The sequence below is a fragment of the Phyllobates terribilis genome, unplaced genomic scaffold (assembly GCF_046119375.1).
Source record: "Phyllobates terribilis strain yellow unplaced genomic scaffold, ASM4611937v1 Scaffold_9__5_contigs__length_417890890, whole genome shotgun sequence".
Lineage (NCBI taxonomy): Eukaryota > Metazoa > Chordata > Amphibia > Anura > Dendrobatidae > Phyllobates > Phyllobates terribilis.
In genome coordinates, this window is record NW_027362769.1 from 119,669,003 (window position 1) to 119,685,190 (window position 16,188).

A 16,188-nucleotide genomic window follows, 5' to 3' on the forward strand; every position below is an offset into this window, starting at 1 on the left:
AGAACCTTGCTCTTAGGTTTTTTCCTTTGCTGGTCACATGACCTTGTTGGCCTATTTAATCCTGCTCCGCCCTTCTGGTTTTGCTGGACTTCATTGTATAACTACTTTCTAGCTAGCTTGTGCTCTGTATCTACTCTGTTAGTTTGCTTGGTCTACAGACCTCTGTGTTCTTTATATTTTGTTTGTTCGTCTGTCTGCTACTATTTCTGTTAGGAGGTGTCCCATTTTCCTCCCAGTCCTTAGTACTTGTAGGGATTCCTTCCCCACATCTATAGGTCTCCGTACAGACTAGCTTAGGACTTTAGCAGGTCTGATCGCAGGATCAGGTCCCCTGTTACATCGTAGGGATCAAGCTGAGTTCTATCGTAGGGACAGATCTCCTCTCTTTCCTTAGCTCTGGTAGCAGAACATAACAAAAACTCACCACAAACTCATCGTGCGATCACAGCCTAAGGGGTTAAGACAATATACTAATGAGAATCAATGAGCCTAATAACAACTCTAACTATATGCAGGGATTGGTAATTTTAAAGGGAACCTGTCATGTATCGCCACTCCCCAGCACCAATTGATAGTCGACTCTGAAGTGCATGCAGCTGTCAGTCAATGTCGGGGACGCAGTTACATCTGCAGCTTATGTACTGAGCTTTGATTGAAGCCCCATTGGCCGCGCCTCTGACTGAAAGCCAGAGGCTTCTGGAACTAACAAAATTTATTTCCTCCCAGCAGCCATGCTTTCAGTGTGGCAGCCAAGTGGCTTTAGAATGACATTAACCCGCATATTAACCCCATATCTGCAGGTTAATAGTGTTTTTTACATAACAGGCTTCCTTTAACTCTGCCATTTCAACAGTTTGGAGAGAAGAGTGGGTTTCAATGTCCAGCAAAATGACTCCATGAGAGTGACAGCCACAATGTCCCTTGGCATGGTGACAACATTTTTATTTTTTCTTTTTCAAAACTAATCTTATTCTGCAGAGATAAATTATATTTACAGACAAGGATTTCATAAATATTCTCCCATAAATATATTGTTGGATAGAATTCTTGACCGATTTGACAGTTCATAACACAACAACTGACAGCACACATGACAAGAGAAATGCTGTGTGAAATAAGACAAACTATCATTCTTAAAGGTAAAGCTATACCTAAAATCACAAAGTGGAAAAATAACTCATCTGCCCATAACTAGATGAAATAGTAATGGGGCAAGCTCTCTTTTAGTATCATGTTCATGTGATGTTTTACAAAAATGATTACTACTTTTTAATAGGGTTTTCCAAAATAAGAAAAAAATGAGGCAGTAAAAGACATAAATAACACAATTTGCTATATAATAGTAAAAGATCCATATTTCCCCTAATAAATCCTCCACATTCCAGCATAGCTGCTACTTACTAGTTTTTGGGGGAATGCATTAATTATCTTTTCGTAAGATTTCTACCATCAAAAAGTTGCTAATTTTGGTGCACACAATCTTATTCAAAAATCTTCCAAGTAAAACTTACTCCAAAAAGGTAAGGGCGTAAAAAGTAGAGTAAAATTTCTAGATAGAATTGTAATTATCTTAAGATCCGACAAATTTATCAAACATTGTTTGACAATTTGTTAAATTTTCCCCAAGTAACAGCAACAAAGTTACAAGGAAAAGATACTTTAAAAAGTAACTACTCCCGATGTTTAAGAACAGATTATATCCCTCTATCCTGGATACTAATTGATGTATTCTGAATAACCTTAAGAACCAAGAGAAATATTTTAACCATTTCTCTCACCCTGCAGAGATGACAGCCGCGATTAACCACATTAGCACTGCCGCCAATTACAATTATTTTTTATAAAATAATTTATAAAATTAGTTTTTATATTTATTTTTTTTTGTATAAAACTACTTATAAAATTGTACTCATTACATTATACAAAATAGCTCTTACAAGTACTATTGAGTGTTGGACTATTGTAAAATCGGGACTAATGCATATGGGATAAATTATATAAGCTGTATTTAAATCATCAATTAATAGAGCCATTGTTGGCGGTTCTATCAGATACAACATCATATAGTGCAGCACGCAAAACCCTATTGATATCAAACATTGGAATCCCGATGGACTCCATTGCAAGTCGATAAGGTCCATTGAATCTCAAGAGAGTCCATCGTTCAATGGATTTGGCATTGTGCCTCGGCTTCTTTCATGAAGACATAATGCAGATGTGAACACAGCCTACCCAATCAAGGTCCAATAAAATGAGAAATAATAATATAAAAACGTTTGATATGAATCGAAACATCATACATTTTATTTTATGTAGAGGAAAGTAAAATTAATTTGTCGAAGTTTTTCAGATAATTGTTGGCTCATTGTAATAATAAGCATAACATACAGACACTGAATATATCCAGCATGTCAAATTATTCAGTAATGAAGAATTACCAGAAAAGTTTTTTTCCCTTTAGACAACTTCCCAATTAATTAAGTAGGAAAAAAGAGACATTTCAAAGACATGTTCATAGCCGTAGAAAGGTAATTGTCCCCCTCCTTACGCCAGCTATTTTTTTTTTTTTGTGACAGTGAATTTCTGTTCTTTAAAAATTACATCATTTATGTCACAATTCATTTCATTATTACTGCATTCATTTAAAGGGGATTTATCATTAGAAAGTGACCAATTGTTTCAATTAAGTTTTATTTAAAATAATACATTTAATTTTTAAAAACAATATTTTTTTTAATATTCTTCATGCCATTTATCCTTAAAGGTAATCCTGAAATTTGGAACTTTTCACATTGGCCATTGAGCCTGTTAGTAGGCTATTCTGTAGAGGTCATTTCCCAGCAGTCATCACAAACTCACATGGAAATCAGAGTCATCCCTAGACTACTGTTTCCTATGTTCAAAATTGATGTGAAGCATAAGTCTAAACTGCTGTTAACAGACGAGCAGATCGTGTACACAAAATAAATTATATTAATTAATAAAATTCATGACAAGCTGTGGAGTTACCTACACCAGAAATCTCACTCCAGTTCCTGACTGGAGTAAGATTTCTGGTGTGGCGTTCGGAGGAGCACGCCACTCATCAGACACTCCAGATTTATGAAGAGGCGGGCACCTCTTCATGAATCAGAAGTGTTAGACTTACCCACACTCCTTAATCAAAACCAACAAGAAAGTTACTAGTCTTGATGTATAATACCATTGAGTCCTCCGGAGTGAGAGACACTCTTGGGTTTATAGAAGAGTTTCTTCCAAGCTAGACAACCCCTTTAAGTTCTAAAAGGAGACCTTCTTTAAATTGCCCTTCAGATGTTCTTTATGCAACAATTATAACTATGTAAGTATGAAGAAATGATACAGGCATAAGGATTTTATTATTCTTACTGCTCACACTTTTAACATAATTAATATTTCAAGTGAGTTATTTTTGGCAATTTATACAAGGCACAACAGGAATATTCCTAACGTATAATGGCTATGGACTAAAAGCAACGCCAGCAAATTCATTATTTATGAATCTTCCTTTCAATATTTTATACTAATTTTGAAAAAAAAATAAGAAAGCAACAATGCACACTTAACAGAGGACAGCACAATGTGTGCCCCGGGCCGTGTGGAAAAATATGATATCACCAGCCAGCATTAATGTTGCAGATGGTTTAAACCCAAGGTAAAGCATGCTCGTGTGACTATGGGGGACGTCAGCAACTCGATTTTAGTAGAATTATTCATTATCTTATGTAGCACTAATGAATAAAAATGATCCTCCACTATCTAGAAGTGTAATACTGGCCTCATATACAGTGATAAACTCTGTGTAGTCCAAAATAGAAGATATTACTCATATAATGGGGGTCCAGTTTTATGCAGTTTTCTCATTGACTGTATTCTGCAACTTTATTTTTTGCTTTTATGACACTCTGTACAGTTAAAAAAAATAACATTTCACTTACTTTTCTATGAATTCTATAGAGCCTGATGCAATAAAAAATTTAAGTGACAACATGAAGTTATCCTGATTGTAAATGAAGCTGATTTCAGACAATATAGTCTCATTTCAGTGTCTGTATCACGAATAGTTTTGCATAGCATGGCCTCTCATTTACTTAGAATTACAGAAATTTTGCATGAATGTTCTCTGATGATTGTTCATTGCATTTTAAGTTGAGCTTCCCACATTCTTCATGAACATTATGGCAAAAAAAACAAAACAATAGACCCTCATAGCTAATATCAAATGTGATGCCTCAGAAAAACAATGTATTTAAACCTAGAAAAAATATAAGGTAAATGAAGAGTATAAATAATAAAGTGCACAAGAGAGAAGAAGCACAGTGATAAAATATGTATTTAGATCAAGAAAATTTCAAAAGATCCCCAGTCCATACTTATTGATCCCAGTCCATAGTTAATTGACACACCGTCCACACTTAATTAATCCACCTGACCCACTCAGCTGATCCCCCGTCCATACTTAATTGATACTTAATTGATCCCCCGTCCATACTTAACTGATCCCGCGCCGATATCTAATCGATACACTTGCACATCCCTAATTGATCCCCGTCCATACACCTATATATAAATAATTGTGTTTTGTACTTGTACATATATACTGACTGTATCCCCATATTTAGAATGACGTCCATGTTGGCCGGAGCCGTGCAGTGTACATCTTGCGCAATGTATGCATTCCCTGAGCTACCGCTCAGGGATCCATACTGCTGCGAGAGATGTGAGCATATCGTGCACTTGGAAGCCCAAATCCTGGATCTAAGTGCTCAGATAGCGGTACTGAGGAGCATCGACAACATGGAACGGAGTTTGCTGCTCACCGAGCAGACACTCAATGGGTCAACACTGGGGGTGGAGCTTAGTGGGGAAGCGCAGGCTGGACAGGCAGGGAGCTGGGTAACGGTTAGAAGGGATAGAGGGAAGAAGTATAGGAAGGCTGGTTCAGAACCGGCATTATTGGAGCACGACAGATCCTCTGACCGCCGGGGGAGTGTATGCTCCAGTAATGAGGGGGAGGGGGGAAGTGTAGGGCAGGCTAGACAGGTCCTGGTAGTGGGTGACTCTATTATTAGGGGGACAGACAGGGCAATCTGTCACAAAGACCGGGATCGCCGAACGGTGTGCTGCCTCCCTGGCGCTCGAGTCCGGCACATCGCGGATCGGGTTGACAGGTTACTGGGTGGGGCTGGCGAAGACCCAGCGGTCATGGTCCACATTGGCACCAATGACAAAGTGAGTGGTAGATGGAGGGTCCTTAAAAATGATTTCAGGGATCTAGGTAGGAAGCTTAGGGCAAGGACCTCCAAGGTAGTTTTCTCAGAAATACTACCAATCCCGCGAGCCACACAGGAGCGCCAACGGGAGGTTAGGGAGGTGAATAAGTGGCTAAAGAGTTGGTGCAAGGCAGAAGGGTTTGGGTTCATGGAGAACTGGGCCGACTTCGCTGTCGGCTACAGGCTCTACCGTAGGGACGGGCTGCACCTCAATGGGGAGGGTGCAGCGGTGCTGGGGAAGAAGATGGCTAATAGGTTGGAGGAGTTTTTAAACTAGAGACGGGGGGGAAACCAAGGAAATAGGTGGGATGTGAGGCAAGCAAGGGGGAAGGGGAGAAGTGAATATAATGAGGGTGGAGAGGGGGGTGGGGATAGTACAGTTAGATCGTTAGAGAAGAATAGGATGCTAAATAACCCCAAAGTTTTATCTTGCATGCTGACCAACGCAAGAAGCCTGACCAATAAGGCGGATGAGCTGCGGGCGCTTATATCGGAGGAGAGGTATGACATCGTAGGTATAACAGAGACTTGGCTAGACGATAGCTACGACTGGGCGGTAAATTTAACAGATTATAGTTTATTTAGAAGGGACCGGAAACAGGGGAAGGGCGGAGGAGTCTGCTTATATGTAAAGTCACGTCTAAAGCCCAGACTAAGGGAAGATATAGGAGAGGGAGAAGAGGGGGTCGAGTCCATGTGGGTAGAGATAGAGGGGGCAAAAAATAATAATAAAATATTACTGGGGGTCTGCTATAAGCCACCCAATATAACAGAGGAGAATGAGAAACTGCTATTAGGACAAATAGACAAAGTAGCAAAACATAATGAGGTGATTGTAATGGGGGACTTCAACTACCCGGATATTGACTGGGAAACAGAAACCTGTAGATCGCAGAAAGGAAAAAGGTTCTTGACAAATATCAAGGATAATTATCTCTCCCAACTAGTGCAGGAACCAACGAGAGGGAAGGCAGTGTTGGACTTAATATTGACTAATAGGCCTGATAGAATAACTGAGGTACAGATAGGGGGGCACCTAGGTAATAGCGATCATAATATTATCAATTTCAAAATGCCCTTCAGTAGGGTTATCAATAAGGGAACAACTAAAACATTAAACTTTAGGAGGGCGAAGTTTGATCAGCTGAAAGAAAACCTTCAACTTATAGACTGGGACAAAGTTCTTAATCAAGGAAATACGAATAGTAAATGGGAAACCTTCAAAAGAATTCTGAATACTCAGTGCGAGAGGTATATACCGTATGGGAATAAAAGGGCCAGAAATAAGAGGAAACCAATATGGTTGAATAAGAACGTAAAAGGGGCGTTAAATAGCAAAAAAGAGGCATTCAAGAGATTAAAACAGGAAAACAGCAAGGAGGCACTAATGTGTTACAAGGAAAAAACGAGAACCTGCAAAAAACAAATAAAAATAGCAAAGGAGGAAACAGAGAGACGTATTGCTAGGGAAAGTAGATCAAATCCCAAACTGTTCTTTACGTATATAAATAGTAAAAGGATTAAATCGAATAATATTGGACCGATAAAAAGTGATGAAGGCAAAATCATAGAGAAAGATGAGGATAAAGCTAATCTATTAAATAAATTTTTTTCGTCAACTTTCACAAAGGAAAAAGAACTAACAGGCGAAATGAGAAGTGACAAGCTTAATCCTCCACTAAGTATGACAAATCTAACCCAAGCTGGGGTACAGAAACGCCTCAGTAACATTAAAATAAACAAATCACCAGGACCTGATGGCATACACCCACGGGTACTAAGGGAACTAAGTAATGTGATAGACAGACCGTTATATCTTATATTTAAGGACTCTGTTGAGACTGGGTCTGTACCACTTGATTGGCGACAGGCGAATGTAGTGCCAATATTCAAAAAGGGAGCAAAAAGTGACGCCGGAAACTATCGGCCGGTGAGTCTGACGTCCGTTGTGGGCAAAATTTTTGAAGGCTTTATTAATGAGGCAATCATGGAGCATCTTGACGCTAATAATCTATTAACCCCGAACCAACATGGATTCATGAGGAATCGCTCCTGCCAAACAAACCTGATTGACTTCTACGAGGAGGTTAGCTCTCGAGTAGATCAGGGGGAACCAGTGGATGTCGTGTATCTCGACTTCTCAAAAGCGTTCGATAGCGTGCCACATAATAGGTTGGTATACAAAATGAGAATGATGGGGCTGGGGGAAAATGTCTGCAAGTGGGTAGCTAACTGGCTAAAGGATAGAAGGCAGAGGGTGGTTATAAATGGAATAAACTCAGATTGGGTAAGCGTCACTAGTGGGGTACCACAGGGGTCTGTACTAGGCCCAATGTTATTTAATATCTTTATTAACGACATAGTCAACGGGATAAATAGTAAAATATCAATATTTGCAGATGACACAAAGTTATGTAAAACAATTAATACAAAAGAGGATAGTGAAGACCTTCAGAGGGATTTGGATAAGCTGGGTAGGTGGAGCATTAAATGGCAAATGAGGTTTAACGAGGAGAAATGTAAGGTCATACATATGGGAAGGAAAAATGGAAGTCACCAGTACTCACTGAATGGGAAATCATTGGGGAATTCAGAGATGGAGAAGGACTTGGGCATCTTGATTGATAGCAAACTAAATTGGAGTGCCCAAAGTCAGGCCGCTGCTGTAAGGGCAAACAGGGTAATGGGATGTATCAGAAGAGGTATAGCTGCAAAGGATGAGAACATTGTTCTTCCACTGTACAAAGCACTGGTCAGACCACACTTGGAATACTGTGCTCAGTTATGGGCCCCAATATATAGAAAGGATATAAATGAGCTTGAAAAGGTACAAAGGAGGGCAACAAAATTAATAAAGGGAATGGAGGGACTGCAATACCCAGAGAGGTTGGCAAAACTAGGACTATTCAGCCTGGAAAAGAGAAGGTTGAGGGGGGACATAATAAATGTGTACAAATATGTTAGGGGACAGTATAGAGATCTTGCCCGGGATTTGTTCAAAAGGAGGGATATTACGGTAACAAGAGGGCATTCACTAAGACTGGAAGAGAAAAGGTTTCAGCACCAGCATAGGAAGGGGTTCTTTACGGTAAGAGCAGTGAGAATATGGAATTCACTGAGTGAGGAGACGGTAATGTCGGATTCACTACACCAGTTCAAGCGGGGACTGGATGCTTTTCTAGATACCAGGCAGATTTCTGCATATACTTAAAAATAGAATAAAATAGTAGGTTGATACAGGGATTTATTCTGACTGCTGGTTTCAGAGTCGGGAGGGAATTTTTCCTCAGGTGAAGATTGGCTAAATCATTTGGGGTTTTTGCCCTCCTCTGGATCAACTTTAGCAACTACAGAACTTACAGGTCGAACTTGATGGACGCAAGTCTTTATTCGGCTTTACAAACTATGTACTATGTACTATGTACTATATATATATATTATTGTATTAAAGAGGTTGTCCATTACTTTAGCATTGATGACGTATCCTGTGGATAGGTCATCAATGTCTGATCTGTTGGGATCAGGCACCCGGCACCCCCCAAGATCAGCTGTTATTGGTGTTGGCGGCTGCCGGATGGAAATACTCACTTGTGGAGCTGGCTGTCTTCTGACAGTGGCCACCGCAGGGTATTAAACATCTGCCTTCTAATGATTTCAATAGAAGGCGGATGTGCAGTGCCCTGCGGCAGCCACTAGAAGATGGCCAGCTCAACAAGTGAGTATTTCTGGCTGGTAGCCACTGCCGACTCCGATAACAACTGATCGGCGGGGGTGCTGGGTATCTGACCCCAACCGATAAGACATTGATGACCTATCCACAGGATAGGTCATCAAAGCTAAAGTAGTGGACAACCTCTTTAAGTTTAAACTTCTATAGATGCTCAGAGAAAATAGAAAATAAAAGGGATGCCAATGTGTCATACTAGATATAGTGTGATTCAATTTGATATATCCATGCTACAATTAAACAAATGGCAGCATAAAAAACATAGATAACTTCCCAAATATACCATGAGACATCCTATTCCTTATATGGGGTAAGCACAACCTCGATCCACATTTCACTGCTGAATTGCGACTTCGTCAGGAGTTATTCATATTTATGTTGCATGTGTCCACTGTGCTAAGGAGGTTCTCATCCTCCTTTTTTGCCCTTCTCAATTTTTGTACTACATTGTTTTCAGAGTTTTTCTCTATTAAATTATTTAGTAATATTCCAAAAGTTTTTATACTTACCGTATTTTTCGAACTATAAGACGTACTTTTTTCCTCCAAAATTTTGGAGAAAAATGGGGGTAACGTGTTATAGTCCGAATGTTGGAAGGGGTATATTTATATACTGTGTGGAGGGGAGCGGTAGCGGCGGAGGAGCGGGGCACAGGAGGCAGCAGCAGCCTGCTGCAGCCTACACTGTCCCCGCTGCTAAAGAAAATGAATATTCAATGCTCCCCATGCCCATGGGCATAGGGAGCACTGAATATTCATGCTCCTTAATAGCGGCACACAGTGTAGCCGCAGCACAGCTCCTGCTGCTGCCCGGCGATCGCATGTGCCCGCTATTAAAGGGCATGAATACTCACCCCCTCTCCACGCCCATGGGAGTGGAGAGGGGTGAATATTCATGCACTTTAATAGCGGGCACTTGTGATTGCCCGGCAGCAGAAGGAGCCGCGCTGCGGCTACGCTGTGTGCTGGCTATTAAGTAGCATGAAGTCACTGCTCCACGCGCACACAGTCCCGGCATGGGGAGAAGTGACTTCCGGGAGCTGATCTCTCCTTGTGAGCCGCGCATGTCAGTGACACCGTGCGTGGCTCACATGGCGATAGTCTTGCGGGCATACAGGACGCAGCGCTGGAGGAGAGAGAAGAAAGGTGAGTAGGAGTGTTTATTTTTTTTTTTATGTGCAGAGTGATAGGGATTAGGGGAACCATGCATACCAGGATAAGGATGAGGGGGATCATACATACTAGGATACAGATTAGGGGGCCATACATACCAGGATAAGAATGAGGGGGCCATACATGCCAGGATGCGGATGAGGGGGATCATACATACCAGGATACGGATGAGGGGGCCATACATACCAGGATAAGGATGAGGGGGATCATACATACCAGGATAAGGATGAGGGGGCCATACATTCCAGGATACGGATGAGGGGGATCATACATGCCAGGATACGGATGAGGGGGCCATACATACCAGTATACGGATGAGGGGGGCATCCATACCAGGATAAGGATGAGGGGGCCATACATACCAGGATACGGATGAGGGGGCCATATATACCAGGATAAGGATGAGGGGGATCATACATACCAGGATAAGGATGAGGGGGCCATACATGCCAGGATACGGATGAGGGGGATCATACATGCCAGGATACGGATGAGGGGGCCATACATACCAGGATACGGATGAGGGGGGCATCCATACCAGGATAAGGATGAGGGGGCCATACATACCAGGATACGGATGAGGGGGCCATATATACCAGGATAAGGATGAGGGGGATCATACACAGCAGGATACGGATGAGGGGGCCATACATACCAGGATACGGATGAGGGGGCCATACATACCAGGATATGGATGAGGGAGCCATACATACCAGGATAAGGATGAGGGGGCCATACATATCAGTATATGGATGAGGGGCCCATACATACCAGGATAAGGATGAGGGGGATCATACATACCAGTATACGGATCAGGGGGATCATACATACCAGGATAAGGAAGAGGGAGCCATGCATACCAGGATAAGGATGAGGGGTGCCATGCATACCAGGATAAGGATGAGGGGGATGATACATACCAGTATATGGATGAGTGGGCCATACATAGCAGGATAAGGATGAGGGGGGCATGCATACCAGGATAAGGATGAGGAATGTCATGCATACCAGGATAGGGATGAGGGATGCGATGCATACCAGGATAGGGAATAGGGGTGCCATGCATACCAGGATAGGTATTAGGGGTGCCATGCATACCAGGATAGGGATTAGGGGTGCCATACATACCAGGATAGGGATGAGGGGTGCCATGCATACCAGGATAAGGATGGAGGGTGCCATGCATACCAGGATGGAGGGGTGCCATGCATATCAGGATGGAGGGGTGCCGTGCATACCAGGATAAGGAGGGAGGGGTGCCATTCATACCAGGATGGAGGGGTGCCATGCATACCAGGATGGAGGGGTGCCATGCATATCAGGATGGAAGGGAGCCATGCATACCAGGATAAAGAAGGAGGGGTGCCATGCATATCAGGATGGAGGGGTGCCATGCATGTCAGGAAAAGGATGGAGGGGTGCCATGCATATCAGGATGGAAGGGTGCTGTGCATACCAGGATGGGGATGGGGGACACGTATAATATGAAGGGGGGGCATATATACCAGGATGGGGGATATTATCAGAATTGGGGGACATTACCCCTATACCAGTGTCAGCAGCAGACCCCCTCCCCCTTAACAGGGCATCGTGACCACAGTTTTTACTTACATTTTTTTTCTATTTTCCTCCTCTAAAACCTAGGTGCGTCTTATGGTCCGGTGCGTCTTATAGTCCAAAAAATACGGTAGTTAATGGTGTGCATTTTCCTTACACTTAATATGACAAAACAAGCTGACCCTAATAGACGATAATATGGTTACATTTAAGCATCCACATTATAGACATCCAGATGCAGTAAAAATCTGCGAGTAACATAAGATTCCTACACAGATTGTTTAACCCAACCTCTCATTTACTTTATTTTATGCACATTTTGGATGAATGATCTCTGATGGTTGCTCTTTGCACTTCAGGTTGAGCTTTATCCATCCTTCAGGATCATCATGGCAAGACAAGCTGACCCCATTATGCTTCAACCAGTAGAAAGCCAATTGTGTATTTCAATTTATTTCTTTATATTGGTTTCCAGTATCCCATTGCATTAGACTCGCATTTACCTTCTTGTAATCTCTTGTAATATCTCCGAAATTTGGTCTGAAAAGCTGCAGCCGACCATTACTATCTGTCCTATCTCACTGTTGATAATTATAGCTTTTGCCCCCAAGTTTCCTTGATTACTTTGCTGTGCTCCTTTTTATCTGAAATGATTTAAAATATTTGTTAAATATTTATTTTTTCAGCCTTTTTAATAAATACTGGGCCATCCCATTAGGTTTTGATACAATTCTCTAAAATGCAAAGTTATTGCCATTTTCTGTATTACCCAGAGACAACCCCATTCACATCTCACAAGTGCAGGGTAAAGTAGCTTGAGTCCTCCAGAACGAAGATAGTAGACAATCTCTAGGAGGAGCTTTCCGTACTTGCTCGTAATGTTCCCAAGTGGGGGTATCCTCTTCTAAAATAGGGAATATAAACAGGGTTTGACTTTATGGGACAATCCTTTTAACTTGTAAGTAAAGTTACAATCTTTCTTTGCTCTTATATTTATACTGCCTTTAATTTATATGCGTTTTCACAATGGTAAAAGAAGCCACAGAAATTAAATATTTACAGCATTTTGTTTAAATCCATGTAGCCGCACAGAGCCAAAAAAAGTTCAATTAATTAGCAGACTGTTTTCTGATACTAATCATCTGTAATTATAATGAGTAGAACATACAGCCATAGAAAACATTCAGAATGTCTAATTATCCAGTAATGAACAATTAGCAGAAAAAGTTTCAAATGTAAAAAACAACAAAAAAAAACAAAGAAAAATTTATTGTACTGTATGTGCCATAGTCTTCAAGCCGCACCAGTGTTGTGAAAACTATTAACCATTCCCAGTTTTGCAATAGGTCATATTCCTACATGTACAGCCTCATTCTTTAGGAGAAGCTTTGCATACTTTCTTCTAGTCGAGGTTGTCAAGTGGGAAGAACACCATCAAAATTGAGGCAAGGTTTTCTTTTATGAGACAAGCCCTTTAACATGTGATTAAAGTTGATAAACTTTTTTATTTTATTCCTCTGAATGTATGAACTGATATAAATTTATACTTGTTTTCCCTATAGTATGAGAAACCACAGAAAGCAAATGTTGTCATGGTCTATCCATGTTTCTCACCAATCTACAAGAAAAAAAACTAAGACGTTCTTTTTTTTATCCAAATTGCAAATCAAACTCAACCATAGAAATAAATGCATCCATAATACCAAAAAAAACGGATAGCATTCAGATGCCATCCGTGTGTCAAGTGAGTGCTGTCTGTTTTTTACTATTTAAAGGATAGACCTATGGAATTCATTTTTGTTACATACAAGAAAAATGAATGCCAAACCGTCTCCTGCACAAAAAGAAAAAAAATATGGTCTGTAGTGAACTTTTCTAAACCAAAGCAAGCAGTGAAGTAGTATGCAAGTAAATTCACATACAACAGATTTGTTGCAGAAATTTCTGCAACTGTCCCAGTCATCTGAATGGAAATCCTAGTGTCTCTCTGAAAATTCACCCTTATCTATTTAACTATGTTTTAGTTTAAAAAACTGCATGTGCGAATTCAGCCTAATGAAGACATACATACGGTGAAATAAGTATTGAGCATGTCACCAATTTTCTAAGTAAATATATTTCTAAAGGTGCTATTGACATGAAATTCTCACCAGATGTCGGTAACAACCCATCCAATCCACACAGGCAGAGAAATCATCATAGATGTCCATATATTAAGTTATGTGTAATAATGAGAAATGACACAGGAAAAAAGTATTGAACACATGAAGAAAGAGACGTGCAAAAAGCCATGGTCAGTCATAACACAAACTGAAATCTATCAGTAATTAGAAAGCTATCCTGCCACTTAGTGAAAAATAATATCAGCTGGTTCAAGTGATGGCCTATAAAAAGGTGTCTCATTACCAAGGTGCCACACAAGAAACATCTCATGATGGGTAAAACCAGTGAGCTGTCTCAAGACCTTTGCAACCTTATTGTTGCAAAACATATTGATGGCATTGGTTACAGAAGACTTTCTAAATTACTGGAGGTTACAAAGGGCACTTTTGAGGATCCAGAAGTCAAAAGAACATAATTTCACCATAGACCGGCCACGACCAGGTGCTCCCCGCAAGATTTCAGTCAGAAGAATAAAAATAATCTTCAGAAGAGTTGGCCAAGAGTCAAGGACCACCTTTATGGAGTTATTTCAAAGAAAACAATAAGTAATGCAACCTTCATGGCCGGTATTCACACTAACCACGCAAGACTTGAGTGCTGAACATAAAGCATGTTCAAGCGCTATTAAAGTTTACTCAACAACATTTAGATGAGCCTGTGAAATACTGGGAGAATATACTGTAGTCTGGTTAGATGAGACCAAAATTGAACACTTTGGATGCCATAATACACACCTTGTTTGGAGGCCAAAAGGCACTGTATATTACCCCAAAAGCACCATACCAACAGTGAAGTTTGGAATTGCGAACATCATGACATGGGGCTGCTTTTCAGCATATGGCACTGGCAAATTTCATATTATTGAAGGAAGGATGAATAGGCAAATGTGCCGAGACATTCTTGATAGAAATCAGCTGCCATCTACCAGGAAGATGAAGATGAAACAAGGGTGGACATTTCAGCAAGACAATGATCCCAAACACACAGCCAAGGAAACTCTCAATTGGTTTCACATAAAGAAAATAAAGCTGTTAGAAGGCCCAGCCAATCACCAGACCTGAATCCAATAGAAAATTTATGGAAGGAACTAAAGTTTAGAGTTCATAGAAGGAGCCCAGGATTTGAAGAGTATTTGTGTGGAAGAATGGGCCAAAATCACACCTGAGCAATGCATGCGACTAGTTTCTCCATACAGGAGGCGTCTTGAAGCTGTCATTTCCAACAAAGACTTTTGTACAAATTATTAAATAAGTTTCAGTAATCGTGGTCAATACTTTTTCCCTGTGTCATTTCTCATTATTACACATAACTTAATATATGGGCATCAATGATGATTTCTCTGCCTGTGTGGATTGGATGGGTTGTTACCGACATCTGGTGAGAATTTCATGTCAATAGCACCTTTAGAAGTATAGTTACTTAGAAAATTGGTGACGTGTTCAATACGTATTTCACCCGCTGTATATATAAATCTATATAATTATAGATTTAGCTTAAAAAGTAGGTAGCTTAAAATTATGAAAAATAATTAACCTAAATATAGATGGAAATTCTGAAAAAAAGGCTTCTCATAATGTAGTTTCTTAACCAACAGTAGTAACGGACACAGAAGGACAAACGCAGTTACAAATTATGTAAAAATGCCCTTTTATGCCACAAAGCAGCCACCTGCATTCCCAATCCATCTAATTATCCATTCTGCTATAGCAAAAAGGAAAGCCTCCTATTCCTGAGCAATTAGTTTTCCTTTTTGCCAGCCCTCTGCAGATATATATTCAGTCACGTTAGACAGCTGTCAGGGCAGTTCTGGGAACGAGGCAACCTGGTGCCCTGATAATAACCGGTACCAGTTTCATCCCAGCGAGACACTGAAAGCAAAGCGTAAGCTGGCTACCTAAATGTGCACTTCATTACATTATTTTGTAGTATTTCCTAAATAACTTTACTAAATTGATTATTTGAGGATATAAAATATTATTTTTAACATTTCCTTTAGTTTTCTATCTTAATCCAAAGCTTGATTTGAGTTTTGAGGATTCACAAACTCCATAACTTTAGCAAAACTCAAAAGTAGAATTAGTAAACATAGTAAGCAATACAGTTATGGAAATCAGCTGATTTTCATGCTCAGCAGTGATGATCGAGCATGCTCGTTGCCTGAGATTTACGAGCATGCTCGAGCGAGCCCGTATTATCTTCAACGTGCTCGGGCGTTAAGTTTTCGTCGCTCCATAAAGATGATTTGCAACTGTTTGACAGCTTTAATACATGTGAGGAA

General features: G+C 40.5%; 1 protein-coding gene across 3 annotated transcripts in view; it reads right to left on the bottom strand.

Moving 5' to 3' along the window:
- Positions 1-16,188, bottom strand: part of B3GALT1 (beta-1,3-galactosyltransferase 1) — a 513,983-nt gene that overhangs the window by 151,349 nt on the left and 346,446 nt on the right. The gene's annotated exons all lie outside the window — the stretch shown is intronic.